At 35.9% G+C, this 15,000-nt stretch overlaps 1 protein-coding gene across 1 annotated transcript in view; it reads right to left on the bottom strand.

Annotated features, from left to right (window-relative positions):
* The window catches only part of LOC145263137 (diacylglycerol kinase zeta-like), a 1,403,365-nt gene that overhangs the window by 1,056,965 nt on the left and 331,400 nt on the right, over positions 1–15,000 (bottom strand). The gene's annotated exons all lie outside the window — the stretch shown is intronic.

Here is a 15,000-nt window from a genome sequence, read left to right as displayed (position 1 = left end):
TAGGGTTAGGGTTAGGGATATATAGGGTACTGATATTTTGGAAAATCTGTGATCGGTTTTCAGCCAGAATTTGGCTGTTAAGGGGTCAAATTTCAGCGATTTGACCTTTGAGAACTCTACCAAACTACTCCGACAATTTTGGGTCCAAACACTTGAAATTTTAGATATAGGTTCGTTGGACATGGATCTAACTTAACTTGATTACAGCCCTAAACAATAAATGTTAAGGGGTCAAAATGTGGGTCAAAGTTAAAACAATTTGACCTCTGCGGTCTCTACCTACTTACTCAAACAATTTCTGGTCTAAACATTTAAAATTTTACATAAAGGATATTCAGAGATAGGGCAAGCTTTTTCATCAGTTTGGGTAAAAAAAATTTTAGTTACTAATATATAAATGTATGTATGTATGTATGTTTGCATGTCTGCCCAACACTTTCGACAGAGGCGACGGATTTTCTCAAGATCAGTATATTTTTGAAGTTCGATCTTTCGGACGACAAATATAAAAAAATTGACTAAAAACATTAATATTTTCACCTTAAACTGGGCACTTTTCTACAGGGGGGAGGGTCACTTTTTTCTGCCGATATTTTTTAAAGTCATCCTCTTTTTTAGGTTGTCTAGCCTTAATTAAAATCTATGTCACTTACGGTTTAGCGGTGGTCATAACAGTAAAGACGTCAGGTTTTTTCCCGTCCTTTTCCTCCTTCACGGTACGGGTTCGAGCCTGCCTTCCTACTACCATTTTTTTTTCTCAACATACCCATCCAAACACCCTGGCAACGCCGGGCTGAAATGCTAGTATATATATATATATATATATATATATATATATATATATATATATATATATATATATATATATATATATATGTCTACTTCATATAATCACATATATTAATATACCAAAGTATAATTTTATGCGTAAACTAAGTATTTACTTCAACAGTGCTCAATACATAGGTTGAGCTAGGTAGTAAGTTGAAGAATCCTAGCGTGGATGAAACGCGAAATATCCTGTGCAGCTTAATTGCCATATATATTTTTTTACTTATATATATATATATATATATATATATATATATATATATATATATATATAAGGAACTCTGTGCGTGCGTGTGTGTGTGTGAGAGAGAGAGAGAGAGAGAGAGAGAGAGAGAGAGAGAGAGAGAGAGAGAGAGAGAGAGAGAGAGAAAGAGAGTTATATAACACAAATTATAAAGCTGTCTTGAGCCAGTCCATAAACTTCATTTTCCCAACTTGCATGGTTTCACATCTGTATGCTATGAAGCCGCAGACGTTGGACGAGACAAATTCTATCTTCACTTGAGCGTGTGTGTGTGTGTATATATATATATATATATATATATATATATATATATATATATATATATATATATATATATATATATATGGTGTTAACACAAACCTGATTTACAGAGAAACCGACTCCAACTAGGCGCAAAGATTATATATTATTCCTAATTGTATTTTGACATAAATTATTTTCACAGCAAGATAAAACTTTTGTCATCAAAGAAGATAAAGATATACAAAAATAGAAAAAAAAAAAAGAAAAAGAAATAATTTCATTGGACAAAGATATTTTTATTGCTTTATTTTTAAAAATGGAATATGTCCACCAGCTTTAAGAAAGTATGCAACAACTAAATGCACCTACTCAGCATTGCCCGGTATTCAATGAAGCTATTATAGTTTCTACTTGTTATTTGTTTGCAGATTTTTAAAACTTATATGGAAAAAGAAATACAGTTTTAGGGTTAAGAGAGATAAATTCACATTTTTATTTATTTATTTGCGGACTGTTATCCCCATCTTCATAGCTGTTACGTAATGACGTTTTAACTAACTATTCATCTGATCTTGGTAAACTGTGACGGGATAAGAATGCCGAGTCTTATAACTGCATCCTCAGTAATTACTGCCTTCCATAGTTGTTGTCACACCACGTTTTGACCAACTAATTTTCTGGTCTGGTCCATTGCGGTTAACCACCTGACGAAGGCCAGAGTAAGATATGGGCGAAACGTTGTGAAACAGCAACTTATGAAGATTAGGATAACAATCCGCAAATAAATAAAAAATATACAAATTACTCATCTTAAAGGATCCCAATAAAAAATAATATCGCATTCGGTACAGACCCGACAATAGCAGACCAGATAGCAAACGAAAACTTGGATTTATAAGACAAAATAAAAATCCAATCTTGATCGTTTTTCGGGGTCCGTGGTGCACTGGTGCACGAGATAGAAGCGTTGAATCTCTACGGTTCCCGATGAGCATCGTCTGAAGATAGCAGTTTCCTACTCAAAGCAGGCCAGAGCATTAGTTGACTAAAACTCGGTGAGACAACAGCAAATATGGAAGGCAGTAATTACTGGAAATACATTTATGAGACTCAGCATTCTTATCCAGTCGTGATAAACCATCTGATGAAGGCCAGAGGATGAGTTGGCCGAAACGTGGTTAAACAAAAGCTATGAAGATGAGAACATTCCACAATTAAATAAATATACAAATTAAACATATCAAAGGATCCCAATAAAAAAAATAACTTCATATTTTTCAAGGAGTTATCTCCTCGTGTTTATTTTGTCATAATTAAAAAAAAATATTTCTATATAACTAGTTGTCTGGGGGAGATTAAATATTTTTAATACACTATAGTGATGTACGTTATTATAGTGTCAATAACTTAGCAAAAAAAAAAAAAAAAAAAAAAAAAATGAAAAGAGGCTAGTCAGAAAAAAAGATATATCAGATTAAATGCTATTTAGGTCCAAAAACATGTAAACATCCCAGTTGGGCAATAATTTTATATCACCCACATTATAACCCCATTTTGTTTGACGGGAATATCAAGTCCTGGTCATTTACAGCTCCACCCCATTTTTCTTTGTAATATAATAACCCAAACTATTTCTAAAATCTATAACCAAATTATTTATCTACCTTTGTATATACTACAAAATCTCTGCATCTTTATAACAACAGCAGTCAAGAAAATACAGGGTGATTGAAAAGTAACTGAATATTTTAAAATCCATCTATATATATAAAAAGGCAAAATGTGTGTGCACATTTTATGTATGTCCGGCAAAGACTTTTTTCGCCGGGCTTCTCAGGGGTGAGGGGTGGGGGGTATGTGTCTTAGAATTGTTTATATACCCCCTAGATCATAATATGTACAATTTGCGAAGGGACGTCATGTCTAGATTTATTTTGAACGACTTTTATAAAATTCGCCCTATTTCGCTGTGTCGCCTGTTTGTTCAGCTTTTTAGTATAAATAAAGTGAAATTAAATTGAAACGGTGTGTGTTCTTGGTTTTCGCGCCGGAACGTCCAGAAAACAAATCAGCTTTTGATCAATGCAGTGAAACCCGTCATATCAGACAATTGCTTCCATTTTGACTCCCCCCCCCCATATTTTTCATGGGGAGCTGGTTTTCAACCCAACATCTTGGGGAAACAAAACCAAAACAAACTTACTGGCGGGATTGATGTTTGACCTAATTCACTTTTTAGTTAAGTCATCAGGTTTTGTTTTTTTTTTTGGGGGGGGGGGTCGCTTTCCCCTCAAGTATTCGGATTCGAGTCTACCTCCCTTTCCAAAACTTTTTTTTTTTTTTTTTTTTTTTTAAACACCCGGGTACCGCTGGACCATTCGTAGTGCATCACGTTCGTTTTTGTAATTGATCTTTTTTTGTTTTCCCGATTTTTTATAGAAGTTTTAACATTGTTTTTCTTTTTTTAATATTTAAACAGGGTTATTACTTCGCTTTGTTTTGATTTTACACCCCCTCCCCCCCACACACACACGCCTCTAAACACCCGAGCAAAGCCGGGTACCCCCGCTAGTATAATATATTTTGGAAATATAATTTATACAATTAATCAAAATGATAAGAAAGTATAATGCATGGATTTTTATTTAAAAATATTTAAAATGGGCGCCTTCATTCGCCACCAGCTTTTCAAGTTGATCAAAAATCACATCAACTGATTCAACAAAAAACTTTTGCGGAATGGTGGTCATAATTTCATGTGTTCACCCTTCAAGTTCTAAATTTCTTCGTTTGGTTGAGGAGACTTGCTTTTTCAGCCAACCTCAGAGAAAAAAAGTCACACAGCGTTAAGTAAGGACTTCCGGTTGCCCATTTGTGCGAACCCAATGACACATGCCTCTTTCAGGGAATTGAGCATTCAGTCATTCTCAAAGTTGAAAGATGAAATTTGGCTAATTATTAGTGCTTGGGATAATATTGAAGATTTTATGTACAAGATAGAGCTCCTCCACACTTTGCTATTGTTAAAATGTTTTTGATTATAATGGAGGGTATGACTACCAACGTTGGACTATCTTATTTATAACTACGGTTAGGACAATCAACCAATGAGAAGCCTTTAACCTCATTATAAAAATATCGAATTTTTTTATTCAAGTCAGTTCGCTGTCAGTCTCCGTCTTGAAACGACTGAACCACTGTTGATCCGGACTACATTGATTCTTCATCGCCAGCTTTGTTTTTAAGAATTACTTAACACTTGAGATCGTAACTGCATTGATTCTTCGCCGATTTCATTTACTACCGCCATCTTTGTTCAGCATAATGGCTCAACACTTAACAGCTATTGTAGTTTTTTTTTTATCATGGAAAATCGCACCAGACAATGCATGAAGATACTTGATGCAAGGAACTAAAGAAAGGAAAACAATACTACTTTAAGGTAAAAAGCTAGCTAAAAATACGTTTAAAATGGATAGATTCCGACCTCCCTCCACTACCCCCCCCAAAAAAAAACAATTCTCTTTTCTTTGCTAGAAATATCGTTCATGGAATATGGACTAAAGGACAAAATAAGAGAAACGACATTTACAAGGCTGTCAAAAATAAAACTATCATCTGCTCTACTTGCATTGACTACTGAGCTTATACATACTACAATAATCGGCAATTAACTTATTTTCGTTATTTCCTACAATAAGAACTTAGAACAAGTGAAGCATGCATGGTGTCCATTGAATGCACAGTGAACGAAGCATAAAAAAATGACTAAGTTCAGCATCCCCCTTCCTCCTACTAAGCCCCAAAAGTCCCCAGGGGACGTCAAATCACAGTGAAAGTAAACAAACAGTGCAGTTTTACGCCTTAACAGATGTAAATTTGAGTTCTGCACCACACAATGATATAGAAATGACTAATTCCATCCCCCCCCGTTTATCCTTAAAAATCCCCAAGGCCTAAACATATTTAAATTTAAGTTCAGCACCATGCAAAACAGCTAAATAGACATACACAGAAAATTTTGGACAAATATGGTACAACAATTCCAAAAATGGAGTGTTTTTATTAGCCCTAAAAGAGCCTCTGGGGCGCATTCAAGAGTTATCCTGAAGTATAGACGCACAAAATTATATAGAAATCAGTTAGTTACAACTTTTCAGAAAGTTTTATAAAAATCCAATCACAGAAGTGTCAGTTTTAGCCATTTCAACCCGAAAGGACCCCCTAGGAGTTCAACCAGAGTTTTCCCGGAAAATACGTTTTGTTACTTTTATCCATACCATGTTTAATGTTTGTGAAAAATTTCAAAACATTCCAAGGCATAGTTATTGAGAAAAGTACGAACGGACAAGGGTGAATTTACAGGTCCACCCTCGTTTTGTCAGGGGACCAATAAAAGTATTCATGGATAAGTATTATAAAATGTATTTTTAAATCAACGAAAGAAAGAACGAAAAGTAAAACGGTTAAGATAATTTTAAAACAAATGCAACACCAGACGTGCACACGTTGTCAAAGTAACGGCATTTCTCTACTGATTTGAAAAGAGTGACAGGGGTTGGCGAAATTTTTTTTTTTATTCCTCAACTTCTCATTTTTTTATCAGCCACGCGTTTTATGATTGATGCTCATGACCCCTATTCCGCTGTGTGTCACAAAGTCGCAAGCATGGCAACGCTAACCTTTTGCCTTCTGAAACCGAATATTTTGACTTAATTTGTGTGGAACTCATCACGATGTTCATGCTTTCCTTTCTCAAATGTACTCAGTTTTGCAAGGAAATTTCTATGCCATTCATTGCAGTTTCCGGCCAATTTTTCCCCCATGATTTTACTGCAAAATTGTATCCCTTGAGGATATCTTTCAATTTAGTCGTGTACAAAAGCAATAAACGACGCACGGAAAGAAAGCTATTACTATGCTAACCAAAGAATAGTTACTTTAGGAGTATTGCCATATGTGTGTGTGTGTGTGTGTGCATAGTGTCCATATATGTGTGTGTGTGCATAGTGTTCATATATATATATGTGTGTGTGTGTGTGTGTGTGTGTGTGTGTGTGTGTGCATAGTGTTCATATATGTGTGTGTGTGTGTTCATATATGTGTGTGTGTGTGTGTGCGCGCATAGTGTTCATATATATATATATATATATATATATTTTACATAGTCGTCACTACTTATCAAGGTCGATAGGCCACTCAAGGATAAGGGTTAAAGAGTGTAGAGTAGTCCAAAGGACAATATAGCAATCGATAGTAATGGAAGTTCGGTAAATTTGTTAACTTAAGTGGAACGGCTCATCAGAAACTTGTTCACGTTGGACTTGAAGACAACCATATTATAGACAGCTGGAAAGCAGGAAAACGGAAGACAATTCCACAGGCGTGCAGTTCTAAGAAAGAAGCTTTGATCATGGAATCTATGTTTAGGTTTAGGTACAGATAAAGAGTGGGGAAAATTATTGATAATGTTTTCAGCTAGTCTAGTGTTTCTTGTGAAAGTTTGGCGAGGGGGGACCATAGATTGAAGCTCAGTTGAACACTTTCCATGAAAATAACGATAAAGCAGAGACAAACTCGCAACATCTCTTCGGTGAGATAGAGGTTGCAGCGAAGAGAAAAGGAAATCTCCCACCAGGCCACGAAGTCTATTTTGAACCCTATCAAGGCAGGACAAGTCTTTTCTATATATATATATATATATATATATGAACTACTTCATTTAATCACATAAATATACGAAAAGATAAATTTATGTGTAAACTTTAAGTATTTACTTCAACAGTGCTCAATACGTAAGTAGAGCTAGGTAGTAAGTTATAAAATATATATGTCAATTAAACTACACAGAATAATCCGCGTTTCATCCATGCTAGGATTCATCAGGCTTATGCCTGATGAATCCTTGTGCAGATGAAACGCGGAATATTCTGTGTAGCTTAATTGCCAGATATATACTTTATTTCCTTATATTATATACCAATCCTTATTTAAGAAGCTCAATGTAATTACCGAGCAATATAGTGAATGAATGACAAAAGCCTATATTCCGAAGTTCATGATGTTAACCATCTTACAATTTATTTCTTTAATTCAAATGACATTTACAATTCTTGACAGTATCTGTTTCGTAGCACAAAATCAATCACTTAATTATTATATCAATTAGTGAATCGATTTTGCCCTTACATGATTAACATCCGAAAATTGGAAGAGAAGCTGTAAATACCTTATTACATGTTTCCATTACGTCATTTTGAATTTAGAAATTCAAATTTTAAATTCAAAATGGCATAATCTAAACAACAGCAAATGTCAACTGAATTAAAGGAATAAATTGTAAGATGGTCAAAATCATGAACATTGGAATATAGACTTTTGTCATTCATTCACTAATATATATATATATATATATATGACGAGTGTGTGTGTGTGAGGCATGTGTTTACATATGTTATGTGGATGTATATGGAACTATGTCATACACATACACACACATCTATTATTATACTAAGGATAAACGAATCAAGATTTGTTTCTAAAGGCTTCACTTATATAAATAAAAAAAAAAGAATGCATTCTAAAATGTTTATTAGTTTTGGGATTGAGTTATTTTTACCAACAAAAGGAAATATCACCACAAATATTAATACTATTTAACGCGTAGAAAGAAAGAAAGGGAAAGAAAAAGGAAGAAATATAATGAGAGGAAACATTAATTTTTGATTCTCATTTTTTTTTATTTATAAAAATAAACTTTGCAAACTTACTTTTCACTGATCCAAACAATCTAAGCTGAGCTCAATGGGTGGCACAACTTTTCACATTTACCTAGTATCGTATGTAATACTTTCAATTTGTCTTTACATAAGCAGTAATGTGTCGCTACACAGTCATGAGCATGTTTCGGTCTTCTAGTATTTAGTAACTAGAGACCTCTTCAGGAAACAACGCTTAATTCCGCTTTTGAATATAAGCCTTGTTTCCTGAAGAGGTCTCTAGTCACTAAATATTAGAAGACCGAAACATGCTCATGACTGTGTAGGGACACATTACTGCTTATGTAAAGACAAATTGAAAGTGTAACTTGCTCTACTTCGGTATTGAGCACCCTTGTATTAATCTCGTATATTTCACTGGTTACCTTACCTCTGGAGAATAGCAACCTCAAATTATATATATATATATATATATATATATATATATATATATATATATATGTGTGAATAAAAAGGAAAAACCTAAAAGAGTAAAAACAAAAATAAAATCAACGTTTCGTCCCTATTTCAGGGGACATCATCAGGATTTCTAGGCGAGGATGTACAGGAAAGACGGTCATATATCAGATGCGAAAGAGGAGAAGTTCAGTTCTCTCCAGAACAGAATGAGAACTGAACTTCTCTTTCGCATGTGATATATGACCGTCTTTCCTGTACATCCTCGCCTAGAAATCCTGATGATGTCCCCTGAAATAGGGACGAAACGTTGATTTTATTTTTGTTTTTACTCTTTTAGGTTTTTCCTTTTTATTCACATAACGTCTAAAGCATCGTTTATATCTTGCTTTATTTTATTCATATATATATATATATATATATATATATATATATATATATATATATATATGTGTGTGTGGGGGGGCATTATTTCAACTTCGTGTGTATTAAATCATTACAAGTTGTTTCAATAGACGGGATGAAGATTTTCCGTCTATGTCATCAGATAAACTTAAAGTTAGCGCTACTAACATACTGAGCACTTTTGATTCTTGTTTTTACCAAATATACCTCTGAATATAAAGATATTATAGAGTGTGATGGCATAAGAATTAGATTTTAAAAAATTGTTACAAATACCAACGATCTCTTAGATTTGCAAAAAATATCTTATCAAAGAAGTTTTGCGCACCGAGAGGCCTCCTTACGGGTTAACAAAAAACAATATGGAAACACTCCCTTATAAAGGTTCACAAACTATATTTACTTCAATAAGCTGGTGAAAATTTGGTATCTTCACTTCCTCCTCCCCTTCCATTTATGCTAATGAGTCGACTACATCAAGAAATATTTTTTTGGATCGTCTGAACTCCAATCTCTGGTCCCCCCTCGCTAAACTTTCACGAAAAACACCCGTCTAGCTGAATCCACTGTGAAAAATTTCCCCCACTCTATATCTGTGCCTAAATCAAAACGCGGATTCCATGAACAAAGCTTCTTCCTTAGAACTGCACGCCTGTGGAACTCTGTTCCGTCTGCCTGTTTCCCTCCGGACTACAACTTGGATGTCTTCAAGTCCAATGTTAACAAATTCCTAATGAACCGCCCCCTTAATTAAACACTTCATCAAATCTCCACACTAACGTAATGTACTTGCAATAACCCTTATCCCTGAGTGGCTTCCGGGCCTTGATAAGTAGTGATCACTGTGTAAAAAAAAAAAAAAAAAATATTTTACTTATTTCTTGATGGTTTTATTTGTAAATATCGAATGAATAAAAGGATATCGTTTCTGAAACGATCGTACATATAAACATGATGTTATGTTTTCTCCTATGATCATCAACATTCTGATCCACATCTGGCATCAATTGAAATGAATGGCTCTCGTCTTCAGGAGGCCTCAAGTTTTGACAAGCTTCTGGGCTTGACCATTACTCCTGATCTTAAATGGAACACGTACATCAAATCTGTTGCCAAGGCCGCTGGAAAAATGGCGGGATCTTTCTATCGATCCAGTAGATATCTCACTGCTGATGCAATTCTCTATCTATATCAGAGCCAGGTACGTCCAAGGATGGAATACTGTTGCCACATCTGGGCAGGAGCTGCTAGAAAGGACTTGGCCTGCCTTGATAGAGTTCAAAATAGACTTCGTAGCCTCGTAGGAGATGTCCTTTTCTCTTCCTTGCAACCTCTATCTCACAGAAGAAATGTTGCGAGTTTGTCTCTGATGTATCGTTATTTTCATGGAAAGTGTTCGACTGAGCTTCAATCTATGGTCCCCCCTCGCAAAACTTTCGCAAGAAACACTCGTCTAGCTGTAAACACTATCAATAATTCCCCCCCCCCACTCTTTATCTGTGCCTAAACCTAAATGTAGATTCCATGAACAAAGCTTTTTTATTAGAACTGCACGCCTGTGGAATTTTCTTCCGTTTTCCTGCTTTCCGGCTGACTACAATATGGTTGTCTTCAAGTCTAACGTAAATAAGTTCTTGATGAGCCGTTCCATATAAGTTATCAAATTTAACAAATTTTCATTACTAATGATTATTATATTGTCCAATTTCTACTGTACACTCTTTAGCCCTTATCCTTGAGTCGCCTCTTGGCCTTGATAATGAGTTGATACCTATGAAAAAAAAAAAAAAAGAAAAAGTCCAATGTGAACAAGTTCTAATTGAATCGTCCCCCTAAGTAATCCAAGTTTCAAAATTCCCACTGTTTACTATGCTAAAATCACAATGACTAATGTATACCTATTAACCCTTATCCTCGAGTGGCCTCTGGGCCTTGATAAGTGGTGACACCCTTGTAAAAAAAAAAAAAAAAAAAAAAAAATGAAAACTTGATGATTTCACAATCATTAAATCCCTCGCCTCTTTCCTATATGTAATTACAAGAATAAATATAAATATTTTTAAACTATCAAGTTAATAAAAAGCTCAATATACTAGATATTGGAATGGATTTAATTTTTATTTTCATCGTCAATTTTTCATATATATTATAAGCTGTATCGACCCAGCGTTGCTTTGGATCTATTATGTTCGAATTTCCATTGCAAGTATTTTAAATTAATAAGAACAAAACCAAACATGAGGAAAAGAATGCAATAATCTATGTAACGGTATGTCTTACTAAAAGAATAAGATGACTTTTCTGTTAAGGTGAGTATGTGAAAATTTCTATGTATTAAAAAACTGTGGGATCGGATCAAGTATTCTTTAAAGAATAAATCGAAATGAAGTACGGTAATCTATAATAAATAACATGATACAATAATAACAAATAAAAATTTGATTCGTTTTTATAGAAATCGTTCTGGACAAAGCATGAGGCCACTTAATGCAGGGGCATAATAACATAAGTGCTATATGAATGGATTCTGATATAGAAAACAAACATTGCTTGTACAGGGTGGAACAATAAAATTGTTGCCCTAGAAAAGACGACACGATTCCATTTCTGTTTGATGAAAACTGGTTTTCATTCTTGTTACAGACTATCTACTTGTTGGTCATTTGTGTACAAATTCCAAGAGCGATAGGAGCCTTCTATCATGTCTGAAAGTGACACAATTTTCAACAAGCGAGATCGGAGATGCACCGCAGCACAACTCATGCTCTCTACTGATCCAAGTTATGACAACAGGACCATTGCCAACACCCTTAAAATGCAAATCCAGATAGTTCAACACTTAAGGACACAGCTCAACAAAATTTCTAGCCACACTTATAGTCTTTGGTGTGGTTCAAGTGAGGGTCACATCATAACACATATCTTCGAAGTTGGCTTGAAAATCCACACACCTGGATTGTGTGATGATCCCCTGGTCCAATCAGGTTACTGATGGCACACTCTGAGTGTGGCAGCAGGACTCGGTGCCGGCAGCAGCGCACAAGTCCAAAGAGACCCAAGCCTGGCTTCAAGAGGAGTGCTACGACTTTGTATCCTTCGCTCACTGCCCCTCCTCTTCCCCAACTTGAACCTGCTGGACTACTTTGTTTAGTCATACACCGAAAACATCACCAACATGACCTCCCATAACACCAAAGACAGCCTGATCGCTGCCATTCGTCGAGCTCCCGCTAGTGTTTATGGAAAAGGCATGCTCCCAGTTCCGGATCCATATCAAGGCAGTGGTGTAGGCTAAAGGTGGCTACAATGAATAGATGTCAGCTCTAAAAAGTTTCCTGAATTGATATTTTTTCAATAAAAGTTTTAAAATAAATAAAATAAGTTTTCTTTAGGGCGACAAATTTATCGTTTCACCCTGTAGAATGTGAGGACTAAAGGACAAAGTGAAGCAAGAATTACGTAATGGCCAAACGTAAATTAGTATATTCACGACCCACTTTTAAAATTCGGCTAATACTATTTTATGTGACATTAGCAGTTCCCAACCTCATTTGGTTTGTGGAATCTCCATCTTTGGAACCCTTATACGCTTATAAGATTTAATTAGAAAAATCAAATGTTAGTTTCTAGGTAAATAAAAACCAAATCGATGTTGTTCTATTCATAACATAAAAACTTAGAAACAATGAAAATTATGATGGATTTACAATACATACTAATGAAAGAAAGCAACGTTTAGCTGTATTACATATTTTTATATGATAACTAGCAAGCTACCCGGCACTGCCCGATCATAAAATACGCTTAAATACAATTTTAATTCATGCAGATTTCGTATTATTATTATTATTATTATTATTATTAGAGAGCCAATTCTCTTTTGTTTATTATATTTACCCAATATATAATAGTGATTTCGAAAGTTTTAAATACATATGACTTGAGTGCAATCAGCTAGATCGAAACGGAAACATTTGTAACAGAACGGGGACGCGCGTATGCAAATACCGAGCCGTGTGCGAAATGACGTCACGATAAGGAAGTAAAAAAAAAAAAACTATAAAAAGGAAAGACGATCATGTGGATGACGTCACAGCCGTAACAAGCTACGCGTGGCAAGAGAATGAAAAAATAAATGACGCTGTTACAAAAGAAAAAGTGAGTTGAGCTATTACTTGTCGCCTGTTCCTTGCAACGTAGACTGCATACAACGTGTTGGGTCCCGTGTGTAAACGTGCACAATGTTACACATTTAGCTCTCTAGCAGTATTCGCTAGAATCTGGACTAATGATATATGCATATCAAACTTGAAAAATTAACGCAGTTAAATGTATAAATGTATATTTGTGCATGCGTAGAGCATTTTGATCCCTTTTTTAGGATATGAACCAAGTCGAGTTTGTTCTACAGGTCTAAATACCCCATATATCAAGTTTCATATCTGTAGACCAAAAACTGACAGAGTAGTTCGATAGAGACTTATGCAGACAGACAAGGTCACTTTTATAAGAGTCTAATACGTCCTCAGATGGGGTATGCTGACACATCTGGTGTGGAGCTCCTTAGAGGTTCTTTCCTACCTTGACAGAGTACAAAACGCTGTTTGAAATCTAGTGGATGCCACCTCCTTACTTCGTCTTTCTCATAGAAGAGATGTTGTGAGTCTATCTCTGCGCTATCATTATTTTTTATGGTAGGTACCCGACTGAGCTCCAATCTATGGCAACTCCCTCTAAAATATTTTCAAGAAAATACTCATCTAGCTACAACAACTGTCAAAAAACTTCCCTTACTTTATTCTGTGCCTAGAACTGAACGGAAATTCCATGAGTACGGTTTCTTTCCTAGAACTGTCCGTATCTGGAACACATTACTTTGTGGCTGCTTCCGGACTTGCTATAGCATGGTCATCTTCAAATCTAGTGTGAATAAATTCCGACTGAATCGTCGATTTCGATAATCTAGTCCTACACAAGTTCCGCCGTAACTGATCTTGTCTCACCCTCTACCTAGCACTTAACCCTCATCCTAGAGTGGCCTCCGGGACTGGATAAATGATGACACCACAAAGTAAAAAAAAAAATAAATGAATAAAGAGGTTATATATTTACAGATTTCCATGTGGGCTCAGTACTACTTATTATGAACTTTCCAATGTACTTGGTTTCGTGGCCCCCTTTAAAGCATATTCCTGTAGATCCACAGGGACCTGGGTTGAGAAGCTTTGTCTTCGATGAATATTAAGAGAATAAAAGATCTAATCATTACACGAAAACGAAAGAACAGTAGAAAATGGAAATGTGTTCGCCATCATTAATTATTCATGTATTTATGAATAACATTTGCAAAGATGTTTTGCTTGAAATAATTAGCGTGAAAAGAATATTGAAGAATTATTTTACATTGATTTTCATTTTTTCGAATAAGTTTTCATCAAAACCAACGAACGCATTTAAGTTTTTATAAGACAAAACGAAAATTGAAAGCAGAGTGATGGAAGATGGAAAATGAAATGACGAAAAGAAAGGCGAGATTGGACGAGAGAAAGGCAGAGAGCAAGAGAGTGGGGGCGGGGACTAGAGAGTGGGGTGCGAGAGAGAGAGGGTGTGAGAGAAAGGGAAGGTGAGAGAGAGAAGAGGGTGAGAGAGAAGAGAGTGAGAGAGAAGAGGGTGAGAAAGAGAAGGGGCAAGAGGGCAAGAGAGAGGAGGGGGTAGAGTGAGAGGGGATGCTAGAGAAAGAGAGAAAAAGAGAGAGGACGAGAGAGAGAAAAAGAGAGAAAGAGGGTGTGAGCAAGAGAAGGGGGCGAGAGCAACAGAAAGAGGGGCGAGAGCAAGTGAAAGAGAGGGGGTGAGAGATAGAGAAGAGGGGCCAGAGAGATAGAGAAGAGGGGCGAGAGAGAGAGAGAGAAGAGGGGCGAGAGAGAGAGAGAAAAGGGCGAGAGAGAGAGAGAGAGAAGAGGGCGAGAGAGAGCGAGAAGAGGGGCGAGAGAGAGAGAAGAGGGGCGAGAGAGAGAGAAGAGGGGCGAGAGAGAGAGAAGGGGGGCGAGAGAGAGAGAAGAAGGGCGAGAGAGAAGAGGGGCGAGAGAGAAGGAGGACGAGACA

The sequence above is a fragment of the Euprymna scolopes genome, chromosome 38 (genome assembly GCF_053919585.1).
Source record: "Euprymna scolopes isolate OS-2025 chromosome 38, ASM5391958v1, whole genome shotgun sequence".
Classification (NCBI taxonomy): domain Eukaryota; kingdom Metazoa; phylum Mollusca; class Cephalopoda; order Sepiida; family Sepiolidae; genus Euprymna; species Euprymna scolopes.
Note: the sequence above shows the minus strand (reverse complement) of the source record. Positions and strands in the feature narration are given on the sequence as shown.